The 21,610-nt window shown below is 29.9% G+C and overlaps 1 pseudogene; it reads right to left on the bottom strand.

The window, feature by feature from the left end:
- Positions 1-2,249: 2,249 nt before the first annotated feature.
- On the bottom strand, positions 2,250-20,656 carry LOC111630270 (annotated as a pseudogene).
- Positions 20,657-21,610: the final 954 nt, after the last annotated feature.

Genomic DNA, 21,610 nt, shown 5'->3' on the forward strand with positions numbered 1-21,610 from the left:
CAACAGGTTGGAAGAACCCAATCTCTGATTGTCGGGTTGGCTAGGAGGGCAGAAACTGAGTGGGGAGTGCGTCGGTAAGTCGGCAGTTGTCCTTTAATGACAGGAGACAGGGTTACCAAACCAAACAAGCATTTATTTATATAACTAAGCTAGGATACATAGATTAAATGCGGTTAAATAAGTTCACTATACAAAAGGGACGCTCTAACAGCTATCACGGAGAGAGAGAGTTCACAAAGCTCTAAAACAATACAAATACCTCTATGAGGATATGTCTAATATGCGTTCGTTGAATGGGCCGTCTGAATCGTAATCGGCGCAGGAACTGTATAATTGCGATTCAAGTTCGAAGATGTTGTCCTTTATGACGCAATATCCGGAGTATGCAAGCAAGGTGCACAGAGTTATAAGTATAACTTACTTTGGTCGATCGAAGCTTCCGGGCACTCGAGCTTTTATACGTTCTTCGTGGGAAATGAGTCACCTGATCGACATTTATTGACACTAACGATGCATTCCGATAAACTGTGTGTTAACTTTCTCACCTAAGTGAAAACAAACGGTGACATCCGATATACTTTTTACCACGAGTGTTTTTTCATCGGAGTTTTTTACAAAGTTTTTTTTTTACATCGGCGTAAAAATCGCGTATTTCACACCATGTATTAAGTTAAAAATTTTTTTTTCTTTCTATAAAATTAAATATGTATATTAAAATGATGAAGATATCATTGAATCTGTAGGAATTAATGTTTTATAAAACTGTGATGTTTCTTGTTTTTAGTAGAAAATCTCTTGCAATGTCTGCATTTGTTTATAGTGAAAGTTTAATACGTTGNTTTTTTTTCTTTCTATAAAATTAAATATGTATATTAAAATGATGAAGATATCATTGAATCTGTAGGAATTAATGTTTTATAAAACTGTGATGTTTCTTGTTTTTAGTAGAAAATCTCTTGCAATGTCTGCATTTGTTTATAGTGAAAGTTTAATACGTTGATCAAGTAACGTCTGCTGTCTTTACATGGAAGGGTTAATCTTTCTATAGCAGATTTAGGATGACGTTCTTTATGTTTAGTAAGTGTTGTAAGCATGATAATAGAGAAAACACATCAAAGAAATGTGATTATTATTGGAGATGAGTAAAATGCTAAGGTAAAAAAAATAATAAAGGTTTCGATATAGTAATGACTTAGCATGTATATGGAGCAAGTAATAAACAAGGGAAAAACTGCTTGAATTTGCGCTAGATCAAGATTTAATGACATGAACACCAAACTCCAGCAAAAAAAGCTAGAAAAAATGGTCAAGAAGATCAAGTGATGGAACAACAAGAAACGTGATTGATATGATTTTGATCCAAAGGAGATAGTCAACATCAGTTCAACTGTGTCAAACCTTTCAGGGAGCCGACATAGATTTTGATCACAGCTTAGACATTGAAAAAATAAAGATAACACTGAAGAGCATTGCATGTGCCAGCCTACGTTGATCTGTGGATGAGTAAAATTACTGGACTCTCCCACCTCAACTGGTGGTGACCATCTGAGAGTTAACTCTTAGATGGTCACCACCGGTTGAGGTGGGAGAGTCCAGTAATTTTACTCATCCACAGATCAACGTAGGCTGGCACATGCAATGCTCTTCAGTGTTATCTTTATGTTTGCAATGTCTAAGCTGTGATCAAAATCAAGTAGTAAATATGGATTCTTGAAAAAAATTGCTTTCTGATTGTAAACAGAAGTAAAATAAAATTTTTTTTGAACATTTTTGCATTTGTATTATTTTTGTGACTAAAATTTAATAGTTTTTTAAATATCTAAAACAGGTAATAAGTAGATTTTTATGCATTCTTATTGCTTGATGAAGGATAAACTTTTTCTGTTTGGAATCAAGATGAAATATATGTATATTAATTACTTCTGTTTACAACCAGAAAGCAATTTTTTTCAAGAATCCATATTTACTACTTGATTTATGAGAATAGAAATACTCGATTCTGAATTTTCTGATTGCATTTATAAAGAAACGATATTTTAATATATTCTATTAACTTCATCTAGAATTGTTAAATTCTTTTAGGATCAGTTTTACTTTTCAGGAATAAACCGTTTTAAAATATTTCAAATAATGTTCTCTCAAAACAATTCTGATTCTATATCAGTAATGTTTAATTAATTAACAAATACAAATTTAAAAGCAGAAATTAATAATACTAGGTTGATATGTGTCAATGACGATCTACTGTTTTATAGTTTCATACTATCCGTATATTGCTGAACATAATATTTTTCTTTGGCAATTTTGTATAACTCATTCATCGAAGTTACTCCCGTGTTCTTTACCAAATTATAAAAAGTACCATTCACATTTTTCAGTAATGCATATGGCGTGTCAAATTCTTGTAGGTTTCCATTATCTAGAACCTAAAAGTTTGAAAGGTGTAATTAAGATATATATTTATGTTTTACATTATAAGCAGAAGAAACTTACCATGACTCTATCCGAATCAATAATTGTATTTAATCTGTGGGCTATTGTCAACACTGTACAAGATTCGAATTTTTCTCGAATTATTTTTTGTATGCAGGAATTAGTTCTTCATATAAAATATATAAAATATATTTATATCAGTATGAAAATAATAGAAAGAAAAGAATTACATTAAAATAACAAAGTAAAACTTCAGATAAAAATGCAAAATATTATATCTATAATGTATATTTGATATAGTAGAGGATTTTTTCTGTATTATGACTTACTGCATTTGAAACAAATTTGATTGAATTGAATTGATGAAAATGACTATGAACATATTTGACCAAAACAATTGCCTTGAAGAAGAACTCTCGATGGAAAACTAATTTGGATATAGATGTCTGATGCTTTAGAGAATGGACTAAAATGAACATGGAAAACTCGTTCATGACACAATAGCGTGCAAATAGCTACCAGTGTTTATTGGCTTTAACCACACAACTGCTGTTAAGAGCATATAAAATGTTGTTTTTCTTGCTCACAGAATCTGTACATGGACATCACTGGTACCTCCGGAAAAGTATTGTATTAGAAATGTTTCGGTTCTCGCTGTATGCGGATCTCTACTTACCCCCTATTAACCGACACCTCGGCTAACCGACCGTCCTAGTCGGCAAATTTCAAACGTCCGTTAGTGATGTGGCGCTACAATATTTGGCTATGTCTTGGCTACTTTAATATTATTTTTATGTGTTTTAACTGGCAACACTCATTAGACCATGAAATGGAGCCAGTATTTAAACGAGGCTTAATTTTTTAATTTTTAACGATACAATAGCGACGATTATTATTTTAAAAAATTTTTGTTAGGCTTAACATCGATGAAAATTCAACGCTAAGTAGGTTAATAGCGATATACAGTACTAATATATTAATATACTAATTACATGGGATATAATAATATACTACGCTAATAATGGATATTTTCATACTTTTCGGTTATCTGACTTTTCAATTATCCGACCAACCCCGGTCCCCAATTGATTCGGATAATCGAGGCTCTACTGTATATCATTTTCATCAAATTGTCGCACACCACATAGCCAGAGCAGAAAGAAATTCTCACTGTACTGATTTCGTAAAACCATTTTCGTTGTCTTTCTGCTAATAAGAACATTATATTATCACAAAAACAGAAATGATTAATTGAGGCATTATCTACTGTTGAAATATTAATATACAATTAAGAGAAAAAAAATTACTTAATAGACTTTTAACGTATAGTTTCTGACATATGTCAAGCTACGTTCCTCACCATCCAGCTATTTTATATTTATGTCTAAACAAATCTTGAATGAATGTAATTAGAAAAGCGTTTTTAGTTTTATAGCGTTTATTTATGTGATCAAATGCAAATTAAATTTCAATAAACTATTTTCCAGATTACGGAAATTAATTAATTCATAATGAGGAAAGAAAATCTCATGTAAAGCAATTGTTAAATTAGGTATTGTCTGCAGCTTCAGTACCGATGACATAACTCACAAATTTGTATAAATAGATAACATGTAAGTATTTGTGCTTGACGTTTGGAACATGATAAACTAAACAATTCTTTTTTCTTACTTTTACACACTTTTTTACGTAGTCGATGATCGAACACCTTGTTCTTTGCATAGCTTAAACACCGATTTTGGATGTCACAAATATAAAGGTCTACAAATAAGAGTCTCACAGCATTTGCACGCAGCATGCAAATAGAAACCGATGATAAATACAAACATCACGAAAGAGACGTGAACACGGAATCCTAGACATTTCTTGACAAGTCATATATACCAACTAGAGACAACAAGAAACTTGAAACTAAATACATTCATTTGACAGTTTACGTAGTATCTTCACACAGCAGAACACTGATGTAATTTAAACAGATTGCTTATTTACATAAATGTTCAATATCACAGAAGAAATCGACTATAAATTTGAGTTTTGATACCATTGTCTCTAGAATCATTTCATGTCTATGAAAGAGTTTCATACAATAAATCGTTTGGCTATAGATTATTGATAAACAAATGCAATATTTTCTTTCCATACGAACACATATTTTTAATATAAATTTTTAAATTAAGTTATAAGTTTGCTTTCCGAGCATTTAATTTCTCTTTACAAGTGTTTTCCGAGTTCACTATAAATTAAGTATAACCTTGTTTAAAATTTTATACTTTATATAATATACAAACTTTTCAAACTGAGTTTAATTTTAACTAGCAATATAACGTTTCAATGAGTAATTTACTTATTAATATACAAGTATATACTATAGCTAAATTTAGTATATTAAACACCTAATATAAAAAACGTTCTAATTTTCTATAATAAACTAATCAGTTATTAAAATTGGCGATTACATAATTTGTTATTATTTAAAACAAACAAATTTATTTTTATTTTTCACTATTTATCCGCGTTTTTAAAAAAGCAATGTTTTATTTCAATAGAATAATGAAATCCTCCAATAATTTTACCTACTTTTTCTGTAATTGAGATATTAAATTTACCAGATATCATAGTTTTATGTAAGTCCAAAAAATGAATCTCCTATTCTGCGGACTTGCCGTTATTAGCCTCTCCACCATATTAATAAACAAGTTCAAACACATGTGTTAAATTCTTCCTCAGTTTGTATTGTGCTTTGCTGATGACTATATCTTGTCTATAAAATCACGCTGTTATCAATGGTTGGAAATCTTACAGGTATGAAGAAGTACATGTGAGAAGTTGCAATTTGGCACGGAGTATTTGGTGTACAAATCAGGCACACATAAAAAAACCAAACTTGTAGTTAGACAGGGCACCGAATCAAAATAAAATACAAAATGACGATAGTGTTTCTACAAACAGGCGCTAGTACGAGATTTGGCCACGCATTCCTTGTTGGAAATTTCGCAATGCGAACGTTGCGAAATCGAATTTTGACGAATGTGTGACACACGTTACGCGTGTATTCTTTTAACCTCATCTTTTGCCATGCTACAAAACTACGAGAGCAACATCGGGACAAATCGGGTATGAATATTTTCCTGCTTTCTATAACAAGGATAAGCTCATGACAATGTAACTCATTGTAATCATGACAGCAACGATGCCTGCCATAATCTACGCCAGACCTTGAGTACCGCTTATTTTTCTTTTTTCCTTACAAAACTGTGCACTGAGAATCCAAGGCATAGTCTCATCCCAAAAATGGCTTTGCCGTTTTACTTGTTATTAGTTAAATAAACGGACAAGTTGTTTAACCCAGAACTAGTAATTTTATGAAATTGTTATCGTCTCTTTCACCAAGCAGACATTCAAGCAAATTAATGCTAGTCTTCGACCTAAGATGTGTGGACCGTGTTGTTAACAAATGTCGGTTGACAACTTCTCACTTACCAAACAACAGTCCCTGACCTAAAAGCGATTGGTGAAAGTTTTAACCACTCAATAAATCGGACAAATATGGATATTTTTCATATCACTTTAATCGTCATCAACATCGAAAATACTGCCTATCTAATTGTCAATCTACATTTTCATCAATAAAAAATACTTCATTCTGATATGATTGAAAAATATTGATATGTAATTTAAACTGCTGATTTAAACTTTTACAAACGCTTAACATAGGAACTGTTAAGCGTTATAATACAAAACAAAAATAGTGATACGTAATTTAAACCCTTACAAACTCTTAACATAGGAACAGTTTTAAATAAAATAATCTGGTATTAATTAAACTAGCAATAATTACGACAAGTTGCAAACTGAAACAGAAACCAATCACAATTTCTAAGAGTTTCACAATTTCTAAGAGTTTCAAACAACACTTAACAATTGCATTCACTACAAAAATCATATTATGCTCTAATTAATACTGCACTTAACACTAAATAATTTTTTTTAATTTCTTGAATTCTTACTTTTTATCTACATTGGATGTTGCTTCGTCCATAACAAGAATTTTGTTCTGACGTAGTATAATCTGGCAAGACAAATTAACTGTCTTTCTCCTACGCTGAAATTTCGTCTTCCTTCTGTTAAATGTGTATCCAATCCCCCAGGCAACTTACTAATAACGTCTTTTAATTGAACCTTAAGTTGACATATATTTACAAATTAGTACAGTATTATTGAATTTAATGATTAAAAAGAATTTAAAAGAAAAATGAAAAAGTATATTAAAATATTCATTTATTTGAAACCTCTTCTATGGCTTTCCACATAATTTCTTCTGAATATTCGTTAAAAGGATCAATATTTCTTCGAAGAGGACCGGTAAATAACATTGGATCCTGTAAAATACACACGTGGTATTATTCCTGAAAAAAAAACAAATTGTAAAATACAATTTGTTTTTTTTAATTTCTATTCATTACAATTAAAATGGTCATTTATATCAAATTTGTTATCTTAGTTATTATTCTAAAAGATTCGCGATTTCTATATACAGAATAGGAATATCGTAAATATTTCTTAAATTTATTTTATTTAAACATTTTGCGTAAGTTTCAATTTCCGTAAATTTAACTTCATTGCCTTTATTTTACAATCTTCATATATCCATTCCAGTGCAAACATGTCCAATCCCACAATTGGAAGAAGCCCAGGACACAAAGGATGAGGTTCTGACATATCTAAGAAAATCTGTCTGAAAATTTTGTTTGGTTTTTCTACCTGCCGTTTAAAACACTGTATGCTGACAACTTAACACAATAAATCATATAAAGAATATTATTACAGCAAGTAAATACTAGAATTGTTTAATTAATATAAAGAATTTTCATTAAATCAGTTACTATATACTTGAGGAATAATGGATATTTTACTACGTAGATCCCGAAGACCAATATCTTTAGTATCAACTCCATCGATGGTTATCGTTCCTGTTGGTTCTCTCATGCGAAATAACGAAGCAATTATAGAACTTTTTCCTGCAACTGTTCTTCCAACAATTCCTATCTGCAATTTATGAATAATACAAATTCTCTCAGACAGAAATTATTAGCAACTATTTTTGGATTCCGCAGATAGTTTACCTTTTCTCCCGAGTGAATACGAAATTTTAAGTTTTTTAAAACAGAATTTTTATCCTTAAAATATTGTAAAGAAACATTATCAAAATGAATTTCTCCTTTTAGTGGCCAATCTGAAGGAGGTTGTTTATCAGCGGTACTTTCGTACGATGCTTCTGATTTTAATTTGGTGTAGTTTAGAATGCGTTTTACCGAATTCATCTGGAAAATTGACTTTGTATTTAATAAGACAATGCATTAAATTTATTTAAGTAAAAATACATAATATCCAGAGTTATGATAAATGTAAATAAAATAATAAAATTAATTAGAGAAATATTTTTGTATGAAGCGATTTTTTATATTTTACTTATCTTCATTTTATACTACATTTGAAATGTTATAGTAAACATACTTCCGTAAAAAATAAAACAATAGCACTCAACGAAAACCACCGCTATCTCAGAAAATTTCTTTTTATAAATTTGTGAAACTTAAAATAACTTTAGCGAGTTCAAATTTGATAGTGTTTTTTTTTGTGTTTTTGGATTAAATTAGACTAAAATAAACGTCAAAGCTGTCGTTTTATATATCCAAATGTATTTTGTATTGTTAGATAGTAGAAAAAATAAAGAAATTGCAGATTCAACAGTAGTTTCTTATGCAATGCAACACGATTTCACAATATTAATTTAGTTTGTTGGCATCGATAAAATGCCACGTAAGCGAAAAACTATTCAATAAAAGATTGCAAACAACTAAGTGTTTTCACATTTGGCTTATTTATCCGATTTGAGAAAACATACCTAAAATTGCATGTCAGATGAACTTCTAATAAGGGCTGGAAAATACAAAATCATTAATACTCCATAATTCATAACAAGTCCAATTTGGCTTCCTGCATCATCTAAAATTGCAATTATAAAACAAAATTACCTATATTATAAAGTACACAGAATTAAATATATTTACTTACCTGAATAAATTGAAACACTGAAAATAATCACAGTAATAATTACATTTATAAAACAGATCATGTGACCATATACATGAAGAAATCGACTTAAAGTCAAATAAATGAACCACGTTGCAGTGTGCTTATCCTGATACTCATTAAATGTAGATTTAAATTTACTTTCAGCTTTAAATGCTCTGATCGTAGTTAGTCCATACAGGGATATACGGAGATGAGAAAATACCGGACTTCTCCCTGTCAAAAAAATTCCATATATAATTCAGTTATTTTAAAAAATCATTATTGAATATAACATCTATTTACTTATTATATTTATGAAAGTACCTGCAAACTAATCCTAATATAAAAAATATAAAAGCAACATGGTAAGATTTTAAAACTAATACATATTAATTCTTAAAATGTTCCTTCCAGTTAATTATTATAAATTAGAATATTTAATTTACAAAATCTTATATATATATAATTTATGCATGCTTGTTTAAAATATAAGTATATTTTTTAATTTACGTATATTTTGAAGCTACTGATTAAAATTGCATGTGACATAAACCTGAAAAAGAACATTATATTCATTATGCAAATAATTAATTTAATAAAAGAAATCTTTTAAAAATTTAGTCAGATCAAAAACAAAAAGAATTTGAAAAGCTACAGATTGAATCATACAGTTATATTTAATTAACTTTATATATCATCATACTTAGTTATATTTAATTAAGTTTATATATCATCATAGCTTGTTGTTATTTTTAAGTATAATTCATTAACATGTATTAATAATTCTTTCACTTAAGTTTGTTATATGCATTTATATTTTGTGACAATCAAATTGATAGTATTTCTTTAAAGTTATTGTTCATTTTTTGTCTTAAAATTCAAGCAAGCCAATAAATTGTTTTTATAAATTACATACAGTCGACTCCCCTATAACATGGTAGATACATTTCGCTTTTTATGAAATTCATGTTCTACGAGTTTTAAAATAAATGAACCAATCATATCTTGGCACATATGCAGTTTAGTGACTACGGCTGTTTGAAAAGTTTTCTTCAATAAAATTAATCGATTCTAAACTAATTAGTCTCAACATTTCGAAAATACGTATAATTTTTTTGGGAATAATCCATATAAACTATGTTATAAACAAAAAATTGTAGGTTTACTTACAGAGTGTGCACTGTTAGACAACGCCATTGCTTAAGCTTGTTTTCGTCGTGAATCGGCGCATCGAACAGCAGGCACGTGTTTTTCGATAAATTATTTTTCTGCGAAAAATTTGCTGAACTTTGGAGACATCATTAATATAAATATAATTCTTATGGCCGTTAAATAATAAATGGTTTTTAGCAGGTTCGCTACTCGTTTAAACTAAACGGTTTTTGCAATATTCGCTATTGGTCTCGATTCGACCAGATTTNACAGTTATATTTAATTAACTTTATATATCATCATACTTAGTTATATTTAATTAAGTTTATATATCATCATAGCTTGTTGTTATTTTTAAGTATAATTCATTAACATGTATTAATAATTCTTTCACTTAAGTTTGTTATATGCATTTATATTTTGTGACAATCAAATTGATAGTATTTCTTTAAAGTTATTGTTCATTTTTTGTCTTAAAATTCAAGCAAGCCAATAAATTGTTTTTATAAATTACATACAGTCGACTCCCCTATAACATGGTAGATACATTTCGCTTTTTATGAAATTCATGTTCTACGAGTTTTAAAATAAATGAACCAATCATATCTTGGCACATATGCAGTTTAGTGACTACGGCTGTTTGAAAAGTTTTCTTCAATAAAATTAATCGATTCTAAACTAATTAGTCTCAACATTTCGAAAATACGTATAATTTTTTTGGGAATAATCCATATAAACTATGTTATAAACAAAAAATTGTAGGTTTACTTACAGAGTGTGCACTGTTAGACAACGCCATTGCTTAAGCTTGTTTTCGTCGTGAATCGGCGCATCGAACAGCAGGCACGTGTTTTTCGATAAATTATTTTTCTGCGAAAAATTTGCTGAACTTTGGAGACATCATTAATATAAATATAATTCTTATGGCCGTTAAATAATAAATGGTTTTTAGCAGGTTCGCTACTCGTTTAAACTAAACGGTTTTTGCAATATTCGCTATTGGTCTCGATTCGACCAGATTTGACCAATTCTGTCGCGACACGAGTTGGCAATGACGTTTTACCGTATTATACGATTCTCTTTTAGCGTGCTTATACGAATATGGTCGTAATTTTTTTGCCGCTATATACAGATCAACATTATATAAACCCGTTTTATAGGGGAAGTCTACTATACTATGAATAATTTTATACAAAAATTTATTTATGGGACGCATTTTACATTTACTGTAAAATGGATCCCTTGTTTTTTTTTTATGAATAATTAAATAATTTTTTTTTGTTTCTCGAAACAAAATATTCTTAACATACAACTCTATTATTCGATTTTTAAAAATTAGATCTTTATCACATATCATAACGTAGAAATATATTTAAAAATTTTGGAATGCCGGTAACTCATTACAACTTTTTAAAGATTCATTAAAGATCTCTAATTGACTCAAAGAAAGCCAGTTTCATTATTAATTAAACAAAGATAATGTAATTAAAAATATGGAAATTTGTAATTATATATTTGTATTAAATTATATTTTTAATTTCCATGCCAGTAAGTAAAATCAGGAAAAATTATACTTTCAAGAATTACTTTGTAACTTTAAATCAAAATATTTTAATTACATTTGTAATGTAATTTGCTTTGACATGTAATAATATTAAATTATATATTGTCTGATCTAGCAGAATTTTGTCAATAAGTATTGTCATACGTAGAAACGTTTCATAATTATAGATTCATAGAATCATTGTAAACATGATTTTCAACTATTTCTAACCTTATAAAATAACATCATTATTTTGAATGACTTCTTTTCATTTTAAAATGGCTTAAGATCTATACTTAATTTATTAGACGAGGGTTCATTGGCAATGATTTTCATATTGTACATCTGTAAGTGATAAATATCGAATGCATAACACTATCGTCACTATTAGTCGTTATTCTATGTGTTTGTTCTAAATACGCACACCTATACATCATATACAAAGTGTAATAAGTGATAAATGATTTTCATACATTCTCTTAAAAAACAATTGTTTTTGTTTAAGGTCTTTTATTAATACAGTCGACCCCCTATAACACGGGTTCCTATAGTTCGGATTCCTATATTACGGCGAAAAAATTGTGACAGTATTCGTACAAACATGCTAAAAAACTCCTGTAATTCGGTAAAACGTCATCGCCGAATCGTATCGCTACAGAATTGCAGAAACAGTTAAGTTTAAACGAGCAGCGGACGTACTAAAAACCATTTATTATTTAACGTCTATAAAAATTATATTTATATTAATGATAGCTCCAAAGTTCAGCGAATTTTTCGCTTAAGCAATGGCGTAGTCGCACGGTGCACGCTCGGTAAGTAATCCTACAATTTTTTGTTTATAGCATAGTTTATATGGATTATTCTCAAAAAAATTATACGTATTTTGGAAATGTTTAGTCGAGTTAGTCAAGAATCGATTAATTTTATGAAAAAAACATTTCAAACAGCCGTAGTCCGTAAACTGCATACGTGCCAGGCTGTGATTGGCTCGACTCGTAGAAAATGAATTCATAAAAACCCGAACGTACATACCATGTTATAGGGGAGTCGACTGTATATGCTTTTTAACTTAAATTAATTCTATGTGTATAATTTATTTATAAATGTTGAAGTAGTGAATTCTCTTTGGTAATAAGCGAAATACAACAGGCTTTCTTTCCATATTCTATGTACTTATTTTTCCCTTCTATTTGTTTTATGCTTTTTAGCACTCGGGTATAGATCGTCCATATAGCGCAGAAAATTATTGCTAGGACACAAGACAATATGAGTATATAAGGACGGAAGATTGCTTGAAGAACACACATACCATCAACCAGAGTAAATCCCTAAAATAGAATAATATAATTGCTAATGAATAAAAACTTATTTATTATATCAGTATGCATCAAATTATATATATATATATATATATATATATTATTATTTATACCCAAATCTATGTTACATCAAACAGTAAAGTAACTATCACTCTCGGCATTTGAAACAGTAAAACAAAATTTTGTTTTAGTAAAATGTATTTTTAATAATGTTTTAGGTTCAACAGGAATAGTTGTTAAAGTATGTTCCATGAACAACTTGTTGACTAAGGAAATTTGAGATCAATTGAACAAATGCCATGCAATTTCATGATGTTCAGCCAAAGAAAAAATTTCGTATTAATGCATTTAATATTATGACACTGGATACACAATATATCTTTAGGCATGAGTTGAAGGCATATTTGATATCATAAGTGGATGGGAACAAAAAATTTTAATCTTCAATTTATCTATGACTTTTTTTTAATAATTAGAGATTGGATAACTTTTTGCATGACCGTGGAATCTAAAAGACAAAATGTTCAATACAATGTATAAAATAAATTTTACCTTATGAAATTCTGCTGCAATCTTTTATAATATTAGTTCTGAAACTTTTATGCTTTTGGCAACATAACATGAAACAAAAACATGATTTAAGTATAATCTAATATGGAACGTCAATTCCCTTTTACTATATTTGTAGCAATTCTCAAACTATTATGCGAAATTGATGAAATTCGTTTTTCTAGAATTCAATATATTTAAACCTTGCTGTTTCCTCTCTGTCAATTAATTTTTTTATTGGCGAATGAAGCTTTTATTTACTACATCTATCACAGCGGTTAATACAAAATACATCAAATTAAAACAATAAATTGTTTTCTATTTAGTCAATCTTTGTAACAATTTAGTAATAAGAGAATTGAGGCTAATAAAAAAATTTACACTGACACAATTCATCCGTATTTAATTCCAGATGTTAAGACATATGTTTTATAAGTGAAATATAAAATAAAAAATCTTACAACTATGTTTAAATGACAAGTAATATCAACTGATGATCCATATGTGTTATGAAACCAATGTACACATTTTCTAGTTCTATTCTAAGTAAAAGATGGCAACGAGTCAGAATAAATTTTATTTATTTTTTAATAATCCTCGATGTGAACGGTAACGAAAACATTTTAAGTGTGTCAGTGCATACAACAGTGTTACTTTAGTTAAGGGAATAGATGAAGTAAGTTAAAATTTTTAGCAACTTAACACTACAAACGAGAGTAGTAGCGGTTTGACAAATACTTATCACAAAATTAATTTATAAAGAGAAATCATAATCACAAATTTTAATTAAATTAATTGTATTTTAACAATAAGTTTAAATATCAAATATTTTTAAAAATTAATGAATTTTTCTAACTCACTTTATGAACTAATTTTGGTTTCGATTATGAATAAACAGAATAATTTTTATCGCCCTCGTAAGTAATAAGAAAACCATATGTATTTATGATTGTAACTTTCAATTTTGGTAAAAATAATAAGTTTGACATGGCCAACGATTATGTAATATTAATATAATAAAAATAACTTTCTTTCAGTCATTTCTTTCGTTGTTCGCACCATCAGCAGTTCATAAACAACGAGAGTTGTGCTGTTAAGTTTCAGTAGCAGAACAAAAATGATTTGACATCAGAAAGCATAAAAGTTTGGAAGAGATTTGGAAGAGAATCAGAAAGTTTGGAAAAAATGGCATGTCATTACAGATATAACAGAAACAGGACTGAATAACAAAGCATTCACTACTACAATATTTTTTTTGATATAAGAGGAACTTTTGGGAACTGCTATTACTTTAACATATTTAATGAAATTTTAAATGTTACATTTTTTCAAACACCTTGATTTTTAATTGGTAACTAACAGAAAAAGTAATATGAATCATCACTCTTACTCAGATAATAAACTTCTTACTAATCTTGCCCTCAACGTGGACTCGTCTTTTTTTAAAAAAAGTGATTTTGAATGCACTATTAAAATTTAAGCGTGAGAAGTCAATAAATGTTCAAGTTTATGCTATTCATCTTGTCGTCATTTGTTAACATAAGGGCGTTCACATTTTGGAAAATAAATTATAACAAAATTGTTGTGTACAGTAACTAAATGAGTCTTTGTTAATTATATCTAATTCTGTAATACTACCACAGAAGCTATGCTCTTCACTAAGAAGTATAAAGATACATACCCAAATATACTATTAATCAGTTCGGCTGTCAAAATATCTCCACGTGTAAGCATTGAATTTAGATCATTTTCATAACTACCGGCTCATATATACAAGAGAAATCTCTTTGAAACATTATGTTTTCTCAGTACGTTTTCTATGTTGCACAGATGAAATTATAACATGCGTACAGTGCAGAAACACAATTGTATCATAAAACTGAAAAATATCAATATCAGTGTATCCGCGAAGAAATGCTGCAACATTTTATATTTATTGGAATAAGAACGACGTCAGAAGTTTGATTGGTTATTCGAGTTTTACATGCGATTAATAAAGAGCCCATCGTAATGCGTCAAAAATTAACAAAAAGACAGGTTGTCAGAATTGGTCATATTGTTCTACAAAAATAGAAGACCGTACACTTCAAACTATGCCGTGGTCATGCATTAGAAATGCAAACAAGCGATTCATTTCCATCTACTTGAAAATTTGATTACGATTCTTCTTATTTTGCATTCGTCCGGATTAAACGTTTTTTTTTTTTTTTTATAGTATACAATGTTGCAAAAGAAATTGGAATATTCATATTTAATACTCACAAATTTGATCGTCATGTTTGAAGTGATTATACCTAACATTGTGGCTGGGGTAAATATAGTAATTAACATTAGCAACAATCACAATGAAAATTAGTATATGATGTATGTTACTTTTTTGCAAGAAAACAGCTTGTCCGTAAACCATAAATACATCCCACAGATTACACAAATTTATCAGTACAAAATTAACGAAAACTTACTCTTATTGCACTGTAGCAGGAAAAAGGCAAGACACCATCCATGTTATCCACATCTTTGGAAAACCGATTTAAGATTTTACCTAGGAAATTTCATACTGTTATATATAAATTAAATTACCTAATTATGTAATTTATTTTTATTTTAGTATCGTTATTACTTAAATCATGTACTAAGCAAAATATCTGTAAGGCGAACACAGTCATAGATTTTTGTACCTGTAACTTTGTACAATATACTTATTTGTGAGGGTATTTAACTAGTGGATTCTTATATATACACAGTAAAAACCGTAATATATTCTTATAAACATTAAGTATGAAGTTAGACTCATATAACAATTACAAATGCTTAAATTTCAACATTTTCCTTGATATAAAAACATAAAATCTTTAAAAAATATTCTACTTCAAGTTCCCTTCAATTTCAACGTCTAACGTCCCTTACTAAGATTTTTTATTGCAGAAAATTGCTTTTTTTAAGTGTTTATAAATGTTTACAAATAACTTATTATTATACTATGTTTTTGCACATCTTAACAAAAGAAAATGCAATTTTATGATAAAGCATGAAGTGTCTCCCAGCTGAAAGAAAACTTATTGTTTCTTGAAAGCTTTATCCTGGCAGTTTTATTATCCTGATGTTTTTCTCCTGTATCACCTTGACGGAGAATGCACTGAAATAAGGTTTTAAAAATTTTGCATCTTATACAGATAATTTGTTAATTAAATAAATAATTGTAAAACCTAATAAGGAGTAAAATTGTCATTATGTCCAATCCTACTAGACACATTCATGACCCAATTAACTTGTAACTCTTGTCCTTCAAGCACGAGAATTTAATAGCATCAATCTGCTAAAAACAAACCTCCCTGCAAAATTTCAGAAGTTTTTGACAAAAACACAGGAAATTTTAATATTCACACACGGTGAAAAAATTCATGCTCTTCTACACACTACCTTCATACATAGCCCCCCAGATGTCCAGGGCTACGCAGACAATACCATCATTCTGCTATTACATCAGAATCAAGAAGTGCTTCAGGACTACACAAACAATTTCCTGAAATCGGTCTATAATTGGAGTCAAGAAAATTATCTTTCCATTAATTATGGAAAATGCAGCAGAATGGTCTTCCCTAAAAGAAATCCCCTCAAGTAAAGGCCCTCCACCCGGATTAATGGTCAGAAAATTTAATACACAAACACCATTAAATATCTCGGAGTCCTCCTGGATCCAAAACCGTTATGAAAAGACCAGGTAAACTACTCCTACAACATAGCTATTCCTGAAAGTCATAAACTGAGATCAATTGCCAAGAATTTTTGAGGCTTTGACAGCACCAACAGCAAAATAATTTACAAATGCATTGTCAAACCCATTCTCAACTATGGATGTCAAGTTTGGGGTTACATAGCAAATACGACGAACATCCGAAGGAAACTCCTTTCCTCCCAGAGGACCATTGCAATAGCAATCACTAAATCATACATCACTGCTCCTGCAGATGCCCTGTTAGTGATCACTGGCCTGATTCCGGTTAACCTTGTGATCATCTATAAATACAAGAATCTCCTGGTAAACATGAACTCCTCCAACACCAGCCAAGAGTATATTCACAAGACTGTTACCAATTACAATCTACCTGAGCAGATCCACACACTGGTGGACAAGGTCCTGGAGCACGTCCTTGATCCCAACATTGATCAACTTGTCTTTCACTCTGCCAACCAGATCATCTCTAATTTTGATCCCACCCCTCAATCCCCTGGGGACTCTGCATCTACACTGACGGCTCCAAGGCAACCAGAGCTGTTGATGCAGCAGACAGGAAGATCCACATAAGAAAATCTTTTGGGAAGCGGCATTTAAACTTTATAAGAACTGCACTAACAACCAAGCGGAATCTCTGGCAATTTGGAAAACCCTGAAGTACGTGCAAGACAACATTCAACCCTTCATGGGTAGAACGATATACATCATGAGCGACAGCCGTATGGCCCTACAGAAAATTAAAAAAGGGAATCATAAACTCCCCATTATCCACAACTCTCTGATTATCATCAAGGCACTGAAAGGTGCTGCTTCCATTAATTTCTACTAGGTTAAAGGACACTCTTGCAACAGAGGCAATGAAAGGGTAGACGGCTTCGCTAAGAAAGCATACAAGGTGGCCTCTCACCTCTCCTACTTCTATGTTTCAATCTCCTATGTATGCAGTGAATTTTCAGCCGTTCTTATGTCATGGTGGTAAAGGGAGTGGGACAGCAGTTTCACCGGGCTTAACACTCGCAATTTCCTCTCTGACGTATACCATAGGTCTAACCTCAAACACCTTAGCGCAAATCACGCTCTTACCCAGATACTAACTGCAAACGGGAACTTCAAATGCTACCTGCACCGCTTTCTAAGCAGGGAGACAATCTCTGTGACTGTACCATGAAAGAAAAAGATGACCCATTCCATTTCATATTTCAACTGTTCGAAACACACCGTGCACCTACAACATCAAACAGAAATGTTAACAAAAAAAAGGTCACTGGCCTTGCCACCTCAGTGCCTTTGTCAAAGACAAGGACACGTTTATGGCTTTCGTTAATTATGTCAACTAACTCCACCTCACAGACTACAACCCTGCAGCATTTAACACAAACTTCTCTCCACCTCGCTTACCTTTGAACTTTCAAGACTCTCTGACTCTAACCTGAGAGTATCAGTCTGCCTACTCCATTGTACCCCACTATCAAGTTGCCTCCCTGTTCATATTCTGTCTGGCATCTTGAGTCATTATTTTCTTGCTATTTTTCATGCCATTGAAAGGCGCCCGAATTACTCTCTGTATCCTACACGCGGACATTTAATCTAATCATGTTAATCGTAAATTGTTCTCTCTGGATAGACAGTTCACGGCAGGCGCTCTTGTTTTCTCTTTTTCCCCTTCGCTCTTTCACCACTCCCACTTCCATCCACTCCTCACTCTTCACCCGACCTTATCTCCATCCCTCCCTCTTCTCTTCCTTCTGGCTTTACCTCTAAGTCAAGGCAATTTTCTTTACAAACTATAAACTGTAAACTACTTTCATACATACAGAAACTATCCACAATTTTTTTTTGCATTTTTGACAGCTCAAGGTGTCCTAAGTACAAAAGTGAAACATCTTCGAGATCATACTTTCCCTATGTTACGTATAGCAGCTGCAAAAGTAATACATACGGTATTCTTAGACTGAAAAAATGCTTTCATCTCACAACTGTTAAGTGACTAACATTGTATACAAAATTTTCAGGAGATTGCAATAGTGTTATGTTATTGGTTGACAAACATAATTAGTGTGATTCATTGAAATATCATTGTAAAATAAATAAGTGTTTAAAGTATAATATTATTTATATGCAATGCTTTTTCTTAACGTATGAATGAAGTTATATTTTATTTCAACAAGTCTTTGCGTTTTTATTTTCAAAATGAAATTCTTGTGCTAAGAATTGTCACACCGCTTTGTTGTGACTATTGCATTAAAAAAAATTTAATTTTACAATTTTACAAATTGTACACTTTTTGTATATTTTGTTGAAATGTCATTCAGTAATTTTTAACCAAGTATTAAGTACTTTTCAATGCATTCAATGCATTCGATGCATTCGATATAATATGGCAAATTGCGAAATTTCAGTGGCCCCTGCGTTATTTCTCCCATGTGTTAATTTTTGAAAAAAAGAATGATTTGTTTAAAAATCAGACAGACATTTTGATAAGCATGAGTTAGTTTTCTTCTTCAAATTATTTAATACTTAGCAAAGGAAAAGAAATATTAACTCATACGCTACTACTCGATACTTACCGAAGTCATTATATTTTAAATGTTAAATAGTATTACAATGCATACTCAAAAAATATAAAAATTTACTATTAATAGAACAAAAAATCGTAGCATAATAAAAATTACATTTAGCACATGCTCATGCTAAAGGCGCACTACAGTCAACAAATTGTAGTTTTATTCTTCAAATTAGAAAAAAACTACAATTACTATGAACATTGGTATTTGCCCAAGTTTTGAATTTTGTTTACAGACTCATAAAAACAATTAATGGTTTATTGAAATTGGCAAAAGGAATGGTACAACGTTTAGCTTGTTTTTCCACAAGCGTAATTTAAATACTCTTACCCTCATCATCGAATACAACAAGTACTTTTAAAATTTCAAACATATCCGATGAAAATCAATAAATTGTAAAATAATTTATAACCCATTGTAATTTTACTTCTTTATGTTTTGTGTTTTTCAATGGAATTACTGAAAAACAAACATAAAAACTGCAATTTTAAATTCAAAAATAATTTATACTTTTAGAAAAAAAACAATATGCAAAAATTTTAAATATAATTTAATTTTTTGATTGTTGCTTGTCATTTCACAATTTAAAAAAAATCAGTGAAATCTGCGAGATGCCACACTTTTTGTGTGCATTCCAAACTATGCAACTAAAGATGGGTTAGTAGAATAAATAATTTTACGTACCAAAGGGATTGTTATCCAAAAATGATATTGGTGTTCGAATAATACAATGGAACATATTGTTGTGCAGCTTAGCTGATGCAGCAGTCAAAAATTTCAACAATAGTAATCCAGAAAGTATCATCGTGAGAATTACTACACATATCAGTCCAAAGTAAATATATACGTTCAACTCTTCACTATAGTATACATCTGTATCTTTACTATTGTTAAAATTCGTTGTTTTAAACATAATATTTTGAATTTTTTCTATACTTTGTCTATACATTCTTTTGTTACGCAACCTGAAAATCAAACACGAAATAACAATTAAAAATTTTAAATTTTTCTATACTTATTTTACATGAAAAAACACAACAAAAATATTTAAATACTTTAAATACAGTAATACCTATCCGTAGTGTTAAGATACACCTGATGGACAAATTTAAGTACATCAGCTTGAATGATGAAATGATTTCAGTAAAAATTTATGCGATTTTCCCATAATTTGTAATTGAATTTAGAGGCGTGAACATAATTTTTATTTCTTACCTTGTCTCTGATACTTTTGAAAATCATGTTTAATGGAATCATTCAGCAACTTTACCCACACCGACATTCTACTATTCTGTGAAAATAATGTTAAAATCTATTTTTATAAAATTTCAGAGTGAAATAAGATATTGTGTGAGTGAAATATTTTTTGTACTGTTCCCTATGATCAGTGGATAAATCTTCCACTGATCATAGTGATTTTAGACCATTTTCTAAAAATTTTAACTATGCTTACATCCTACAGTGTGCATTTTACGCGCACGTCTTTTACTCTATACTGTTGGTTCAAAAAACTGAGATATAAAAATAACATTGAAAATTAACCAATATAGATTTGCAACTGCCTGGCTGTGTTAAAAGTTTACTTATGTTCAGATTTTGTTAATTATGAAAATTGAAACTTATTGGTACATGAATCATTACGTTTCAGGTAAAAGTGTTAAAAACAAAAAATCTAATAATCCATGGATATAAAAAGTATTTTTTTAAATTTAGTACTGAATTATAATTCAAAAATCTAATAATCTACAAAACATTAGATGTTTATTATTATAATAGATTTCACTATTGTTTGGTGATTAATGGAAAACATTTTCAACATTTGTTTTAATAAATTCCATTTCACATAGATTTCATCTTTTGAGTTTTCAAGAAATTTGCTGATTCATAAAGTCAATAAAAAACCTGACTTTTGCATCTGTAAACTGGTACTGTATTATATCTTGAATACTATTATTAATTTCGATTAAAAATAAAATCTGTGTATAAATCTGACGTCATCTTATGAAATACATAAAATTTGTAAACTAACTAATTTTGTTAACTGTTATATTCCTTGTATTTTCTGCTTATATACTTCATGTTTTAAAAAAATATACCTATTTTACATTAAGGCAAAAAATTCCTTCTTTTATCTGTAGTACTGGTACCCACGTATTTATTTGAAAAGTCTTATTATTATTACTGTTGGCAACTTTCAGATTGACTACATAATAATATTAAAGTAACGTTAAAATAA

The sequence above is a fragment of the Centruroides sculpturatus genome, unplaced genomic scaffold (assembly GCF_000671375.1).
Source record: "Centruroides sculpturatus isolate CEXI.00-Female unplaced genomic scaffold, Cexi_2.0 scaffold558, whole genome shotgun sequence".
Classification (NCBI taxonomy): domain Eukaryota; kingdom Metazoa; phylum Arthropoda; class Arachnida; order Scorpiones; family Buthidae; genus Centruroides; species Centruroides sculpturatus.